This window comes from Arachis ipaensis, chromosome B3 (genome assembly GCF_059453495.1).
Source record: "Arachis ipaensis isolate K30076 ecotype BB chromosome B3, ASM5945349v1, whole genome shotgun sequence".
Lineage (NCBI taxonomy): Eukaryota > Viridiplantae > Streptophyta > Magnoliopsida > Fabales > Fabaceae > Arachis > Arachis ipaensis.
This window is the reverse complement of record NC_142438.1, coordinates 79,909,862-79,923,434: the sequence shown is the minus strand read 5'-3', so window position 1 is coordinate 79,923,434 and position 13,573 is coordinate 79,909,862. Positions and strand designations below refer to the sequence as shown.

Sequence of the window (13,573 nt, the reverse complement as noted above, 5' to 3'; positions counted from 1 at the left end):
CTAGAAATTTGCCCAAGAAAAATGAGATGCCACAGCAATTCATCTTGGAACTTGAGCTGTTTGACGTATGGGGGATTGATTTCATGGGACCATTCCCAACCTCATACTCAAATAACTACATTCTGGTGGTAGTGGACTATGTGTCCAAATGGGTGGAAGCCATTGTAACTCCTATAAATGACAACAAGGTGGTTTTGAACTTCATAAGAAAGAATATCTTTAGTCAGTTTGGAGTTACGAGAGCACTCATCAGTGATAGAGGAAGTCATTTTTGCAATAGACCATTAGAGACCCTCCTCCTGGGATATGGAGTAAAGCACAAGGTTGCCACACCCTATCACCCCTAAATAAGTGGCCAGACAGAGGTATCCAACAGAGAGCTAAAAAGGATCCTGGAAAAGACGGTGGGAGCTTCAAGAAAAGACTGGTCAAAGAAGCTGGATGATACTCTTTAGGCATACAGGACAACCTTTAAAACACCAATTGGAATGTCTCCATATCAACTGGTGTATGGTAAGGCTTGTCACCTGCCATTAGAGCTTGAGCACAAGGCTTTCTGGGCTCTCAAGTTGTTAAATTTTAATAGCCAAGCTGCTGGTGAAAAGAGGCTCTTACAACTACAAGAATTGGAAGAATTCAGATCCCAAGCCTATGAAAATGCCAAAATATACAAGAAAAAGGCAAAGGAAAAACACGAGCTCAAGATTGCACCAAGAAGCTTTGAGGAAGGACAGAAAGTGCTACTTTACAACTCCAGACTGAAACTTTCCTTGGGAAGTTAAGATCAAGGTGGTCAAGCCCTTTTCTTATCACCAAGGTTTCCCCTTATGGACATATAGAGATTATCGAAGAAAAATCACAGGAGACCTTTACTGTGAATGGACAGAGGCTCAAGCACTATTTGTGTGATATGAAGGAGAAGCCTAAGATAAAATACAGACTCGACTGAAAGAGTTAATCGTCAAGCTAGTGACATTAAAAGAGTACTTGTTGGGAAGCAACCCAACCAAAGGTAATTCTCTTTTCATAGCTTGTCAATAAGAGACTAAGAAGATTTCTCTGCATTGCAAGGAGCTAAGTTTGGTGTTGCACACCAAAGAGATTTAAGGGTGAATATGTAAATCTAAGTTTGGTGTTCAACCACAGATGTCATTAAGAACACATTGCACCCTCAGCATAACTACTTATCAGCTCCAAACAATCAGAGAAATTACTCAAAAGTTGTTTGTTTTCTAGTTCTAGTCTGTTATCTAGTTAATAGTTGTTTTCTGGTTCATAGTTTACTTTCTTAAATAAAAGTACTTGATGTTGTCTGCATAGATTCAATTTGCTGCACAAGGCAAGAAACTAAGTTTGGTGTGCACACACCAACTTAAGTTCAAAAGCCTACAAACATACATGCATGCTAACAATCTCTCAAGTGCTTGGGGAACAAGAAACTTCCAATAACTTGCAGGAATTCAACCAATTCTCTTGGAAGGAATACACACAATTGGCTAAGAATAAGAAGAAGGACACAAAAGCCAAAGATGGTGATAACAGAGAGGAAGCAACTAGAAGGCACCACCAAGATGTTGTATTGTTACTTAATTCCATCAACATTGAGATGCTCTAAATTGGAAGTCTGAATGTGCCCATGTTAAAAGTCAATTGGTAGTTTAAGTCTTTCTGCATTCTGTTATGTTTAATTATGCAATAAGTAGGCTAGCCTAGGTGTGTGTGCTTTCACTTTCACTTAGTTGAATGCTTATCTTGTCTCCTGAGTCTTTTCATTTTAAATAAAAGAAATGTTTGAGCAAAGAGTGGAATAGTTCCTTTTAGCAAGAAGTGAAATAACCGTAAGTGGTGGTATGTATGTTTGATTGTGTAGTAGCTCACTTATAATGAATAAAAGATAGATTGTTCCCCTTTTAGTGAAAACTAGCATGTTGTCTATGAATCTTAGTAAATAAAAGTCCTTGGATGAAAGAGAAACAAACAAAAAGAAAGAAAAAGAAAAGCCAAAAGTGGCAGAAAAAAAACAAAAGAAAGCAAAGAATAAGTCTAGACACCAATAGCTTGGACCTTAGGACATATGCCTGTGGTGCCTTTGTACTAGGATCTTCTTGGATGATTAGGTTCTATAGAGTACTTTAACACTTAGTAACTTGGGTTAACTAACCCGGGATTATCAACCGAAAGTCCATTATCAAGAGTAACCTAGTTACAAGACATTTAGTAACCCAAAGAGGTGTTGGGCATCAATGTCTTAAGAAAAATTGTGAACCAAGTGTCTGTAGTGAAAATTTGTTGAGTATAAATAAGCTAAGAAACTGCTACAACACATGACACTGAGCTAAAGTTTACAGGAAAAGAAAATAAAGAAAAGCAACTACCAAGGATAAATGAATAATAAGAATTCATAGCAGTATGTTAATTGATGCTTGAAGGAGACATTCTAGGCCTAAAGATCAATAAGAAGTGAGTTACTGCATTTTCTGCATAAAACCCCATTTACTAATAATGATTACTTGCTATATGAACATCACCTTCTGTTTCATTCTTTCTTCTTAATAATTCAGTACTTGCTTAGGGACAAGCAAGATTTAAGTTTGGTGTTGTGATGCCAGGGCATCTTAGGCTAGTTTTACTAGCCTTTTTCGTTGTTATTAATAGGTTTTATGCACTTTCTTGAGTTATAAGTAAACAAATTGGGTAGAAATTTATGCATACCTATATTCATCTGACTATGATTAATTTGATGCAATTTCATGAGAATTATGCTATAATTACTTCTGTGCTAAGAATGATGAGAATTCTCATGACTTTAGCAAGGCTTTGATGCATATATTGGTTGATGACAGGTGAAGGAAGGCATGGAAAGAAGTTGAAGAAGAAGCATGAAAAATATGAAGAAGAAGCAACGTTGGTGGCCAAGTTGGACCACCAACGTTGCCTCCAACGTTGGAAGAGAGGCAGAGCAAGTCTTTGCATGAATTAGTGATGCTCACGTTGGAGGGAGCATTGGACATCCAACGTTACCCCCAACGTGGTGATAAAAAGTTCAATTCTTGAGCTAAATAAATTTTGAGTGACGCGTACGCAAGGAATGGCAAAATTGACCATCCACGCGCACGCGTCGGTCACGCGTACGCGTACGCGTCACCTATCGAACGTTGGAGGTCCAACGTTGCCTCAAACGTTGCCTCCAACGTCTGCGATGAGAAGCCCAGAATTTGGAATTGAAAAATGTGAATCGAAGCGTACGCGTCAGTAACGCGTACGCGTGGATGGGAAAAAGGGCAATTCACGCGTGAGCATGGTGCACGCGTACGCGTGAATAATCAAAACCACAGACTTCACGCTTAAGCGTAATGCACGTATACGCGTGAGAAAGCAGAATGTTGGACCTCCAATGTTGAGTCAAATGCCAATTATAGCAAAGTATCTGGTTTTTCTGGTTTCTACTGAAAGGCGTTTGAATCAACGTTGGCCATCAAACGTTGACTCCAACATGAAGCGTCAGAACTTGCAATTCAAACAAATCTCTTCCAACAGCAAGGGAAACCAATTGAAGCCATTTTCAACCCAATTCCATCAAATCCAAAAGCCCAATTCAGAGATTGAAGATCAATGGAAGAAAGTGTATAAATAGCTTAGAATTTAAGTTAGAGGAACTTTGACTTCACTTTTCAATTTTCGGTTCAATTGAGTTTTCTGAATTCTTTAATTTTCAGCAATGTATCTTTTAATTCCAATTTCCATTTTTAGTGCTATGAACAAATAAACCCCTTTCATTGGATTAGGGAGCTCTATTGTAATTCAATGGATCAATAGTAATTTTCATCATCTTCTTCTTTCTTTTCTCTTGATTTTTGTTAGAAAGCTTTTGGTCTTAATTCAATTGGATCGTTGTCTTGAGAGAGAAGCTATCCATAATTGGAATTCTTTGGATCCTTGAGAGGGGGATGAAGAATTCATGCTAGAATTGCTTTCTCACATTGGATTAGATTGAGGGTTGGATGGATATAGTGACATGTAATCCTACCAATACTTTGATCTATGAATTTGGGTGGTATAATCAGTGATCGAACTTCAACTCTTCCCATGAGCAATTAAATCAAGACATTGGGCAATTATTCATGCTTAGAGAGATTGGTGAGCCTAGATATTGGGATCCAATAATCTAAGATTGCCAAGCAATGTCAATGAATGCATTGATTGAGGAAGAGATGAAAATGATTTGATCCGGAGAGTTCAATATCTCCCAAAACCCAATGAGCTTCCTCATCTCTGATCTACCTATTCTATTTACTTTCTGCTCTTTACTTTCATGCTAATTCCCCATTCCCATTTAATTTCTAGCAATTTAAGATTCTGTCATTTAATTTCATGCAATTTAATTTCTGCCATTTAATTTCTTACAAATTCGCCAATTTTACTTTCTGCAATTCTCAATTAAACTAGATTTTGCTCAACTAGCACAATTCTCCAATTAACATTGATCAATCTACCAATTCCTGCGGGATTCGACCTCACTCTACAGTGAGTTTTTACTTGACGACAATCCGGTTCACTTGTTGGTAGGAAATTTGTTGAGAGACAGTTTCCGAGTGAATCAGTAGGTTTCCCTGATAACGCCCAAATCGAGTCGCGTGCGGGCGCACGGAGGCCTGTGCGGACGCACAGAAAGCAAAGATTAGAAGGGTTGCAAACACACACAGCATGCGATCGCTGCGACCAGAGGAGGTGTATGAGCGTGTGCGGACGCACAACAGGGAGCGCGCGCACAGGGGTCGCAAGATAAGGGATGTGTGCATACGCACAACTCACGAAAAGCTGGGAGGGATGCAGGCATACAGAGCATGCGTTTGCTCCAACCAGAGGGGTTGCAACAGCGCATGCAGGCGCACAAGGTCGTGCGCTCGCACAAAAAGAAATTCTCTTCTCTCTTTTTTTTTTGTGTGTGAACGCTTGAGGTGAAGAGTCATGTGGGCGTGTGCACACAAGTCCATATGCACGCACAGGGACAAAGATGGGGAAGGTTGTTCATGCGCACAAATTCTGACGACGCTCCCACCAGAGGGCTGTCTATTTGTGTGTGGACGCACAAGTCTGTGCGGCTGCACGAGAAGTGCAATAAAGGGACTGCATGCGTATGCACAAAGCAGTGCAACGCACAGGGCATCAAAAACAGGGCAGCGCGCACACACAGGCAGTGCTGGCGCTGCCACCAGAGGGTGCTGCAAAGGGTGTGCGGGCGCACAGGGGTGTGCGCTCGTACTGATGGCAAAAATTGAGTGTCATCTCTTGAATCAAACTTCTTGGCAATCTTCTCTTCTTGTTGTTCCTTTCCAACCTCAATCACTTTATCTTCAACTATATCGCACCCAAAGATAGAATAAGCTTCGAGGATGGGTTTCCTTGACTCTTCCAATGTGAATCTTGCTACCTTGCCATTGGCCTCAAAATAATGGACTCTAAAATGTGCATCAATCTTGAATCGGGATGTCTTTAGGAACAGCCTTCCAAGTAGAATGGATGATGGCTTGTCTGAGTCTATGGGAGGAGTCTCCAAAATGTGGAAATCCACCAGAAAGAGTAAACCTTGGATGTCAACCAAAACATTTTCTGTAATCCCCACAACTGATACAATGCTCTTATTGGCGAACACGAATCTCCCCCCAGACCTCTTTAAGGGTGACAAGTTCAATCTCTCATAAATGGGGAGTGGCATAATGCTTACGCACTCCTCCAAATTGCACATATAGTCCGTGAACTTTACCCCACTAATCAAGCAAGTAACCAAACATGGGCCAGGATCATTGTATTTTTTTAGGAATTAAAGAAGAGATAGAATCATCTACCAGCCTTTTGTTGAGTTCGCCAATTTTCTCCTTGTGGGTACAAACATCATTGAGGAACTTGGCATATTTGGGCACTTGTTGAATGTCCTGAAAAGAGGGACAGTTACTTCAACATTCCTAAAAATTTCTACCATGTTGGGGTCAAGTTGTTCTTGCTTCTTCGCCTTCATCGCCAAGGTTGGGAATGGAATGGGCATAGGCTCTTTGATGAGCGGATAATTTATACCCTTTTTGGCATTATTTTTATATAGTTTTTAGCATGTTTTAGTTAGTTTTTATTATATTTTTATTAGTTTTTATTCAAAAATCACATTTCCGGACTCTACTATAAGTTTGTGTATTTTTCTGTGATTTTAGGTATTTTCTGGCTGAAATTGAGGGACTTGAGCAAAAATCTTATTCAGAGGCTGAAAAAGGACTGCAGATGCTATTGGATTCTGACCTCCCTACACTCGAAGTAGATTTTATGGAGCTAAGGAAGCCCAATTGGCGCACTCTTAATTGTGTTGGAAAGTGGACATCCTGGGCTTTCCAGAAATATATAATAGTTTATACTTTGCCCGAGCTTTGATGGCCCAAACCGGCGTTCAAAGTCAGCCTAAAATTTCTGGCGTAAAATGCCCAAACTGGCACCAGAATTGGAGTTAAATGCCCAAACTGGCACCAAAGCTGGCGTTTAACTCCAGGAACAGCCTAAGCACAAAAAAGTTTCAATGCTCAGCCCAAGCACACACCAAGTGGGCCTCGGAAGTGGATTTCTGCATTATCTGCACTTAGTTACTTATTTTCTGTAATCCCTAGTAACTAGTTTAGTGTAAATAGCACTTTTTACTATTGTAATCGAGGATAGTTTTAGAGAATACTATCATAGACTATTGTACACGTTTGGAGGCTGGCTCACGGCCATGCCTAGACCTTTTTCACTTATGTATTTTCTATGGTGGAGTTTCTACACCCCATAGATTAAGGTGTGGAGCTCTGCTGTTCTTTATGAATTAATGCAAGTACTATTGTTTTTCCTTCAATTAAAGCCTACTTCTTCTCTAAGATATACTCTTGTTCTTAATTTAGTTAAGTCAGAATGAAGGGGTGTCCCGTGACAATCACCCAATCTTCGTTACTCGCTTAACTAAGATCCGCGTGCCTGACAACCACAAGTGGTCTACATGATGTTCAATGTAGTCATTGGACGACAGCCGGAGTATATTCTCATGGGTTTCTAATCAACGATTCACATCGTCTCTCCTGACAACAGAGCATCTGAATCCGAGATTAGAACCTTCGTGGTATAGGCTAGAACTATTGGCAGCATTCCTGAGATCTAGAAAGTCTAAACCTTGTCTGTGGTATTCTGAGTAGGATCTGGGAAGGGATGACTGTGACGAGCTTCAAACTTACGAATGTTGGGCGCAGTGATAGTGTGCAAAAGGACAATGGTCCTATTCCGACGCTAGCGGGAACCGACAGATGATTAGCCGTGCGGTGACAGCACATATGGATTTATTTTCATCTGAGAGGATCATACAGCTTGCCATGGAAGAAGGTAACGCATGGTTGGAAGAAGGCAGTAGGAAAGCAGAGGTTCAGAAGCAACAAAGTATCTCCATACGCTAATCTGAAATTCTCACCAATGAATTACATAAGTATTTCTATCTTATTTTAAGCTTTATTTATATTTTAATTATCAGAACTTCATAACCAATTTAATCCGCCTGAGTGAGATTTGCAAGGATGACCATAGCTTGCTTCAATCTGACAATCTCCGTGGGATCGACCCTTACTCACGTAAGGTATTACTTGGACGACCCATTGCACTTGCTGTTCAGCTTCACGGAGTTGTGTGAAAAGTGTTGAATCACAATTTTGCCGCACCACTCTTTAATCAGATTTTTCCTCTTTGGCACCTTGGACTTGAGTGGTTCCTCCTCATCCTTCTCAACATCTTCCTCATCATCCTTCATCACTCCCATATCCTCTTCCACCTCTTCCTTATGGGTTTCCTCACTCAAGCTTGTAGGCACAACACCAATTTCATCTAACTTGGTGCCGCTCCTAAGGGTAATAGCATTGGTGCTTCCCTTAGGATCCGATTGAGGTTGTGAGGGCAAACCATAGAAGTTGTGGCTTGTTGGGCATTTTGTGTAGTAGGAGGGGAAAGAGTCAGACGGGTGAGTGCTTCGGCAATTGTAGCCATATACGCTTCTTGTTTCTTGTGAAATTCCCGTTGCTCTTCCATAAAGGTTTGGAGTGTGTCATTTATGTACGGTTGATTAGGAGGAGGGCCTTGATTGCCTTGAGAAGGGTTAGGTCTACTATGGAGATGTTGATACCTCCCTTGAGGTTGAGTGACGTTGGGATTTTTGCCAGTAAAGAATGTCATAAAAACAGTCGTGTTGTAGATATAGTCTCTAAACCGACAAAAATCCCTTCGTATAAACGTTTTGGTTGTCACAAGTAACAAACCCCTTTAAAAATTGTTAACCGAGTATTTAAACCTCGGGTCGTCTTCTCAAGGAATTGTAGGGAGGTGTTCTTATTATTGGTTATGTGTTTGTAAATTGGGAGGTTTTAATGTATAAGATAAAAAGCAAGAATAGTAAATGACAAGAAAGTAATATTGTATTAAATTAAATAAATAATAAAACTCTTGGCAAGGTATAAGAACTGGAAGTCCTATTCTTGTCAATTGTGATGAGAATTGGGTTTTAATCCCACTTTGTTAACCTCTAACTATGAAGGTAAATCAAGTGGATTAATTAGCTTAATCCTCATGTCCTAGTCAATTCCTATGGAAAGACTAGAGTTATAGGAGCAACTCCCAATTTCAACCACTGCTTTATTTGACAGCTCAAGCGTTACCAATAAATCAACCAAAGCCAAAAGGGAAAAATCCAAATTATTTATATAATAAAAAGGAGCAATCATAAGTCTGAAATACCTCCAGATATATTAATTAGAAAATCAATCTAAACATAGAGAGTCATAAACAAAATTGAGAAAAGAAATAAAAAGAACATTGAACCTGGGAAGAAGTTGAAATAATAAAGTTGAAATAATAATATCTCCTAATTCCTTTAAGAGGAATCCTAATCCTAAATCCTAAGAGAGAGGAGAGAACCTCTCCCTCTAAAAACTACATGAAAAGTGAATTATGGAAGCCTTCTTATGAATGGATGCATTTTCCCACTTTATAGCCTCTAATCTGTGTTTTCTGGGCCGCAAACTGGGTCAAAAACAGTCCAGAATTCGCTGGGATTGGATTTTGCCACGCTGGTTTTTCGTCACTACGACGCGGCCGCATGGATCACGCGGTCGCGTCACCTAGCCTCAAAGAAACTATAACATATTATGTATCAAATCGAAGCCCCGGATGTTAGCTTTCCAACGCAACTGGAACCGCGTCATTTGGACCTCTGTAGCTAAAGTTATAGCTGTTTGAGTGCAGATAGGTCAGGCTGGACAGCTTAGCAATTTCTCCAACTTCTTGCATTCCTTCCACTTTTGCATGCTTTCTTCCCATCCTCCAAGCCATTCCTGCCTTATAATATCTGAAAACACTTAACACATATATCAAGGCATCTAATGGTAATAAGAGAGGATTAATAATAAGCAAATATAAGATCAAAGAAGCATGTTTTCAATCAAAGCACATAATTAGGAAAGTACATGTAAAACCATGCAAATAATATGAATAAGTGGGTAAAGAGTAGATAAAAAATACTCAATTGAGCACAAGATAAATCATAAAATAGTGGTTTATCATTGAGATTGTAAAGGTTGTTGGTAGGATTGTTGATATTGTGTTTGACCTTGAGGAGCTTGGTGGTAGTAGGCTTGTTGGCTTGGGTAAGGTTGAGCTTATGGGGCTTGGTCCACCTTTGATTATAATTATCCCTCCACCCTGGGTTTTGATTTCCTCCATGTTGATTGTAGTCGGGTCTTTGTGGGTATAATTGGCTACCGCTAATGTAGTGTCCTCTTAGAGTTGAGGGCACTCATCAGTGTAATGGTTGTTACAAGCACAAATACCACATGATCTTGGTGGTCCTTCAATTCTTGGAGGTTGAGGTGGAGGAGCTATCAAGGCTTGGGGAATTTGTTGCCCTTGGGTAATTTGTCTCAACAAAATTGCCATCTCACTGAGGGTCTTTGTTAAAACGGCATCTCCGGAAGGAGAAACTTCACTTAAAGCTTTTGGTTGTGGATTCCTTACCCTTGAGTGTTGAGTGGAGTCCGCCAAATCCGCTATAATCTCGCAAGCTTCCTCGGCGGTCTTGTTTTTGGTAAGGGATCCGCCACTAGAGGCATCTAGGAGAAGCTTATCTTGGGGGTTCATTCCTTGACAAAAATAGCTAACAAGAACCAACTCATCAGTACAGTGGTGGGGGCAAGCTTCCAACAACTTCTTGAATCTCTCCCAGTACTCATAAAGAGTCTCCCCATCTCATTGCATAATGCAAGAGATTTCCTTTCACAGCTTATCACTCTTTTGTGGTGGGTAGAACTTTTCCAGAAATTCCTTACGCAACAAGTCCCAATTGGAAATCACATATCCCGGTTGAGTATAAAACCATTCCTTTGCTTTTCCCTCCAAAGAGAAAGGGAAAGCAAACACCAAAACTGCTACTTCATCTGCACCATGCCTTCTTGCAGTGGAGCATGCAACTTGAAAATCCTTACGATGCTTAAGAAGATCTTCCCCGGGTAGTTGATGCCATGACATCTTAGGCTAGTTTCACTAGCTTTTTTCTTTGTTTTTAATAGGTTTTATGCACTTTCTTGAGTTATAAGTAAGAAATTGGGGTAGAAATTTATGTGTGCCTAGATTCATCTAACTATAGTTAATTTGATGCAATTTTATGAGAATTATTTTATAAATACTTGTGTGCTAAGAATGATGAGAAATCTCATGACCTTAGCAAAATTTTTATGCATGTATTGGTTGATGATAGGTGAAAGAAAGCATAGAAGGAAGTTGAAGAAGGAGCATGGAGAAGATGAAGGAGTAGCAACGTTGGTGGCAAAGTTGGACCACCAGCGTTGCCTCAAACGTTGAGAAAGAAGCAGAGCAAGATTCTACATAATCTGCTGGTGCCCACATTGGAGGGAACGTTGGCAATCCAACGTTACCCCCAACGTTGTGAATAAATGAGCTTTCTGGAGATTTTAAAAATCTGTAGCGACGTGCACGCGTACAGTACGTGTACGCATGGATTGGAAATTCTGGCAATCCACGCACACGCGTAGTTGACGCAAACGTGTGGATGGGCAACGTTGGACTGCAAACGCTACCTCAAACGTTGGTGGCCAACGTGCACGAATGTGATCTCAAAATTCTGAATTTGAAAACGCGCAACGACTCCAACTTGACTTTAGGGTTAGGTCTCTATGGCACATACGCGTAGACTTGACTTTCGAGAATCAACGCACACGCATACAGCACACGCACATGTGGATAGGCCAACGTTGGAGGGAACGTTGCCAGTCCAACGCTAAAGCTAACGTCTTCTAAATGTGTTTAAAACTGAAAGATGAGAATTTTGCATCTACGCGCACACGTACAACACGCGCACGCATGGATGCACATTCTGACCCCAAGGCCGCAAACGCGCAAGGCACGCGTACGAGTGGGTAGAAGAACGTTAGCACTGCAACATTGAGTCAAATGCTAATGACAGCAAGTATATCTGGTTTTTAAGAAAGGCATTTGAGTCAACGTTGGCCATCAAACATTGACTCCAACTTGAGCACCAGAACTTTGCAATTCAAACAGATCTCTTCTCAACAGCAAGGGAGACCAATTAGAGCAACTTCAACCCAATTCCATCAAGGCTAAAAGCCCATTTCAGAGATTGAAGATCAATGGAAAAAAGTGTATAAATAGCTTAGAATTTAAGTTAGAAGGGACTTTTACTTTTTTTTTACTTTAACTAGGAACACTCTGCCAGTTTAAATTTTCGGCAATTCTGCAATGTATCTTTCAATTCCATTTTCCATTTTGAGAGCTATGAACAACTAAACCCCTTTCATTGGGTTAGGGAGCTCTATTGTAATGCAATGGATCAATAGTAGTTTTCATCTTCTTCTTCTTTCTTTTCTCTTGATTGTTGTTAGAAATCTTTCGATCTTAATTCAATTGGATAGTTGTCTCGACAGAGAAGCTATCCATAATTGGAATTCTTCAGATCCTTGAGAGAGGGATGAAGAATTTATGCTAGAATTGCTTTCTCATATTGGATTGGATTAGGGGTTGGATGGATATTGTGACATTTATTCCTACCAATACTTTGATCTATGAATTTGTGTGGTATAATCAGTGACCGAACTTCAACTCTTCCTATGAGCAATTAAATCAAGACATTGGGTAATTGTTCATGCTTAGAGAGATTGGTGAGCCAAGACTTTGGGATCCAATCATCTAAGATTGCCAAGAAATGTCAATGAATGCATTGATTGAGGAAGAGGCGAAAATGATTTGATCCGGAGAATTTAATATCTCCTAAAACCCAATGAATCCCCTACTCTGATCTTACCCATTCTTTTATATTCAGCTTCTTTAATTTCATGCTTAATCCCCATTCGCATTTAATTTCTTACAATTTAAGCTTCCGTTATTTAATTTCCAGCAATTTAATTTCTGTCATTTAATTTCTTACAATCTAAGTTTCCTGCCAATTTTACTTTCTGCAATCCCAATTTCAATTCTGATTTTGCTTAACTAGAATAATTCTCCAATTAACATTGATCAACCAACCAATCCCTGTGGAATTCGACCTCACTCTACAGTGAGTTCTTACTTGACGACAAACCAGTGCACTTGCCGATAGGAAATTATTGAGAGACACTTTTTGAGTGAATCAAGTTTATGGTGCCGTTGCTGGGGATTGGTTTTGTATTGACAATTACTAAATTGGAGGATAACTAGATTGAGCACTTTTCTTTTCTTTCGATTAATTGAAATTTTAATTTCAGCTGTTCATTTTCGTTTTTCTGCAGTTTTAGTTGTTTTTCTTTGATTTTCTTTATTCTCTTACTTTCCAGCAAGCTAACCCACTAACTATTTGATAAATTGGTCTAACCAAGCTAACTATACTCTATTTTAGTGGACTCTGCATTTGCTATTTCTTATACTTGTTCATTATATGACAGGTAGAAGAGAGGTTTCAACCTCCTTTGATAGTAAACCGGAATGAACCTTCCTGAGATTAAGGAGGGAAGCAAGAGGAAAAAGGGTTGTTTGTGCATAAGAAGAGGAGGAATACTTAGATATAACCATGGAGGATGATATGGAAAACCATCATGAAGGAGAGGTGAATAATCATGCCAGAAGAGGTGCAACCAACCCTGTGGGACAAGAGAGGAGAGTTCTGGGCTCCTACATCAATCTAAACTCAGGAAACTATGGTAGTAGCATTCAAAAGCCAACTATCCATGCTAATAATTTCGAATTGAAGCCTCAGCTCATAACTCTTATGCAAAACAACTGTTCTTTTGGAGGAAATGCCCAAGAGGACCCTAATGAGCATCTCACTAAATTCCAAAGGATATGTGACACAGTTAAATCTAATGGTGTTCCCCTTGACACCTATAGATTGCTACTGTTTCCATTTTCTTTGAGGGACAAAGCATCAAAATGGCTAGAATCATTTCCCAAGGAAAGCTTGACAACCTGGGAAGATGTAGTGAATAGATTCTTAACAGGGTTCTACCCTCTACAAAAAGTAAAC

The 13,573-nt window shown here is 39.8% G+C and overlaps 1 non-coding gene across 1 annotated transcript; it reads left to right on the top strand.

Moving 5' to 3' along the window:
* Nucleotides 1-10,219: 10,219 nt before the first annotated feature.
* On the top strand, nucleotides 10,220-10,326 carry LOC148571285 (small nucleolar RNA R71). The gene has a single exon (XR_015908851.1). It is a non-coding gene; the product is annotated as a small nucleolar RNA R71 (small nucleolar RNA).
* Nucleotides 10,327-13,573: the final 3,247 nt, after the last annotated feature.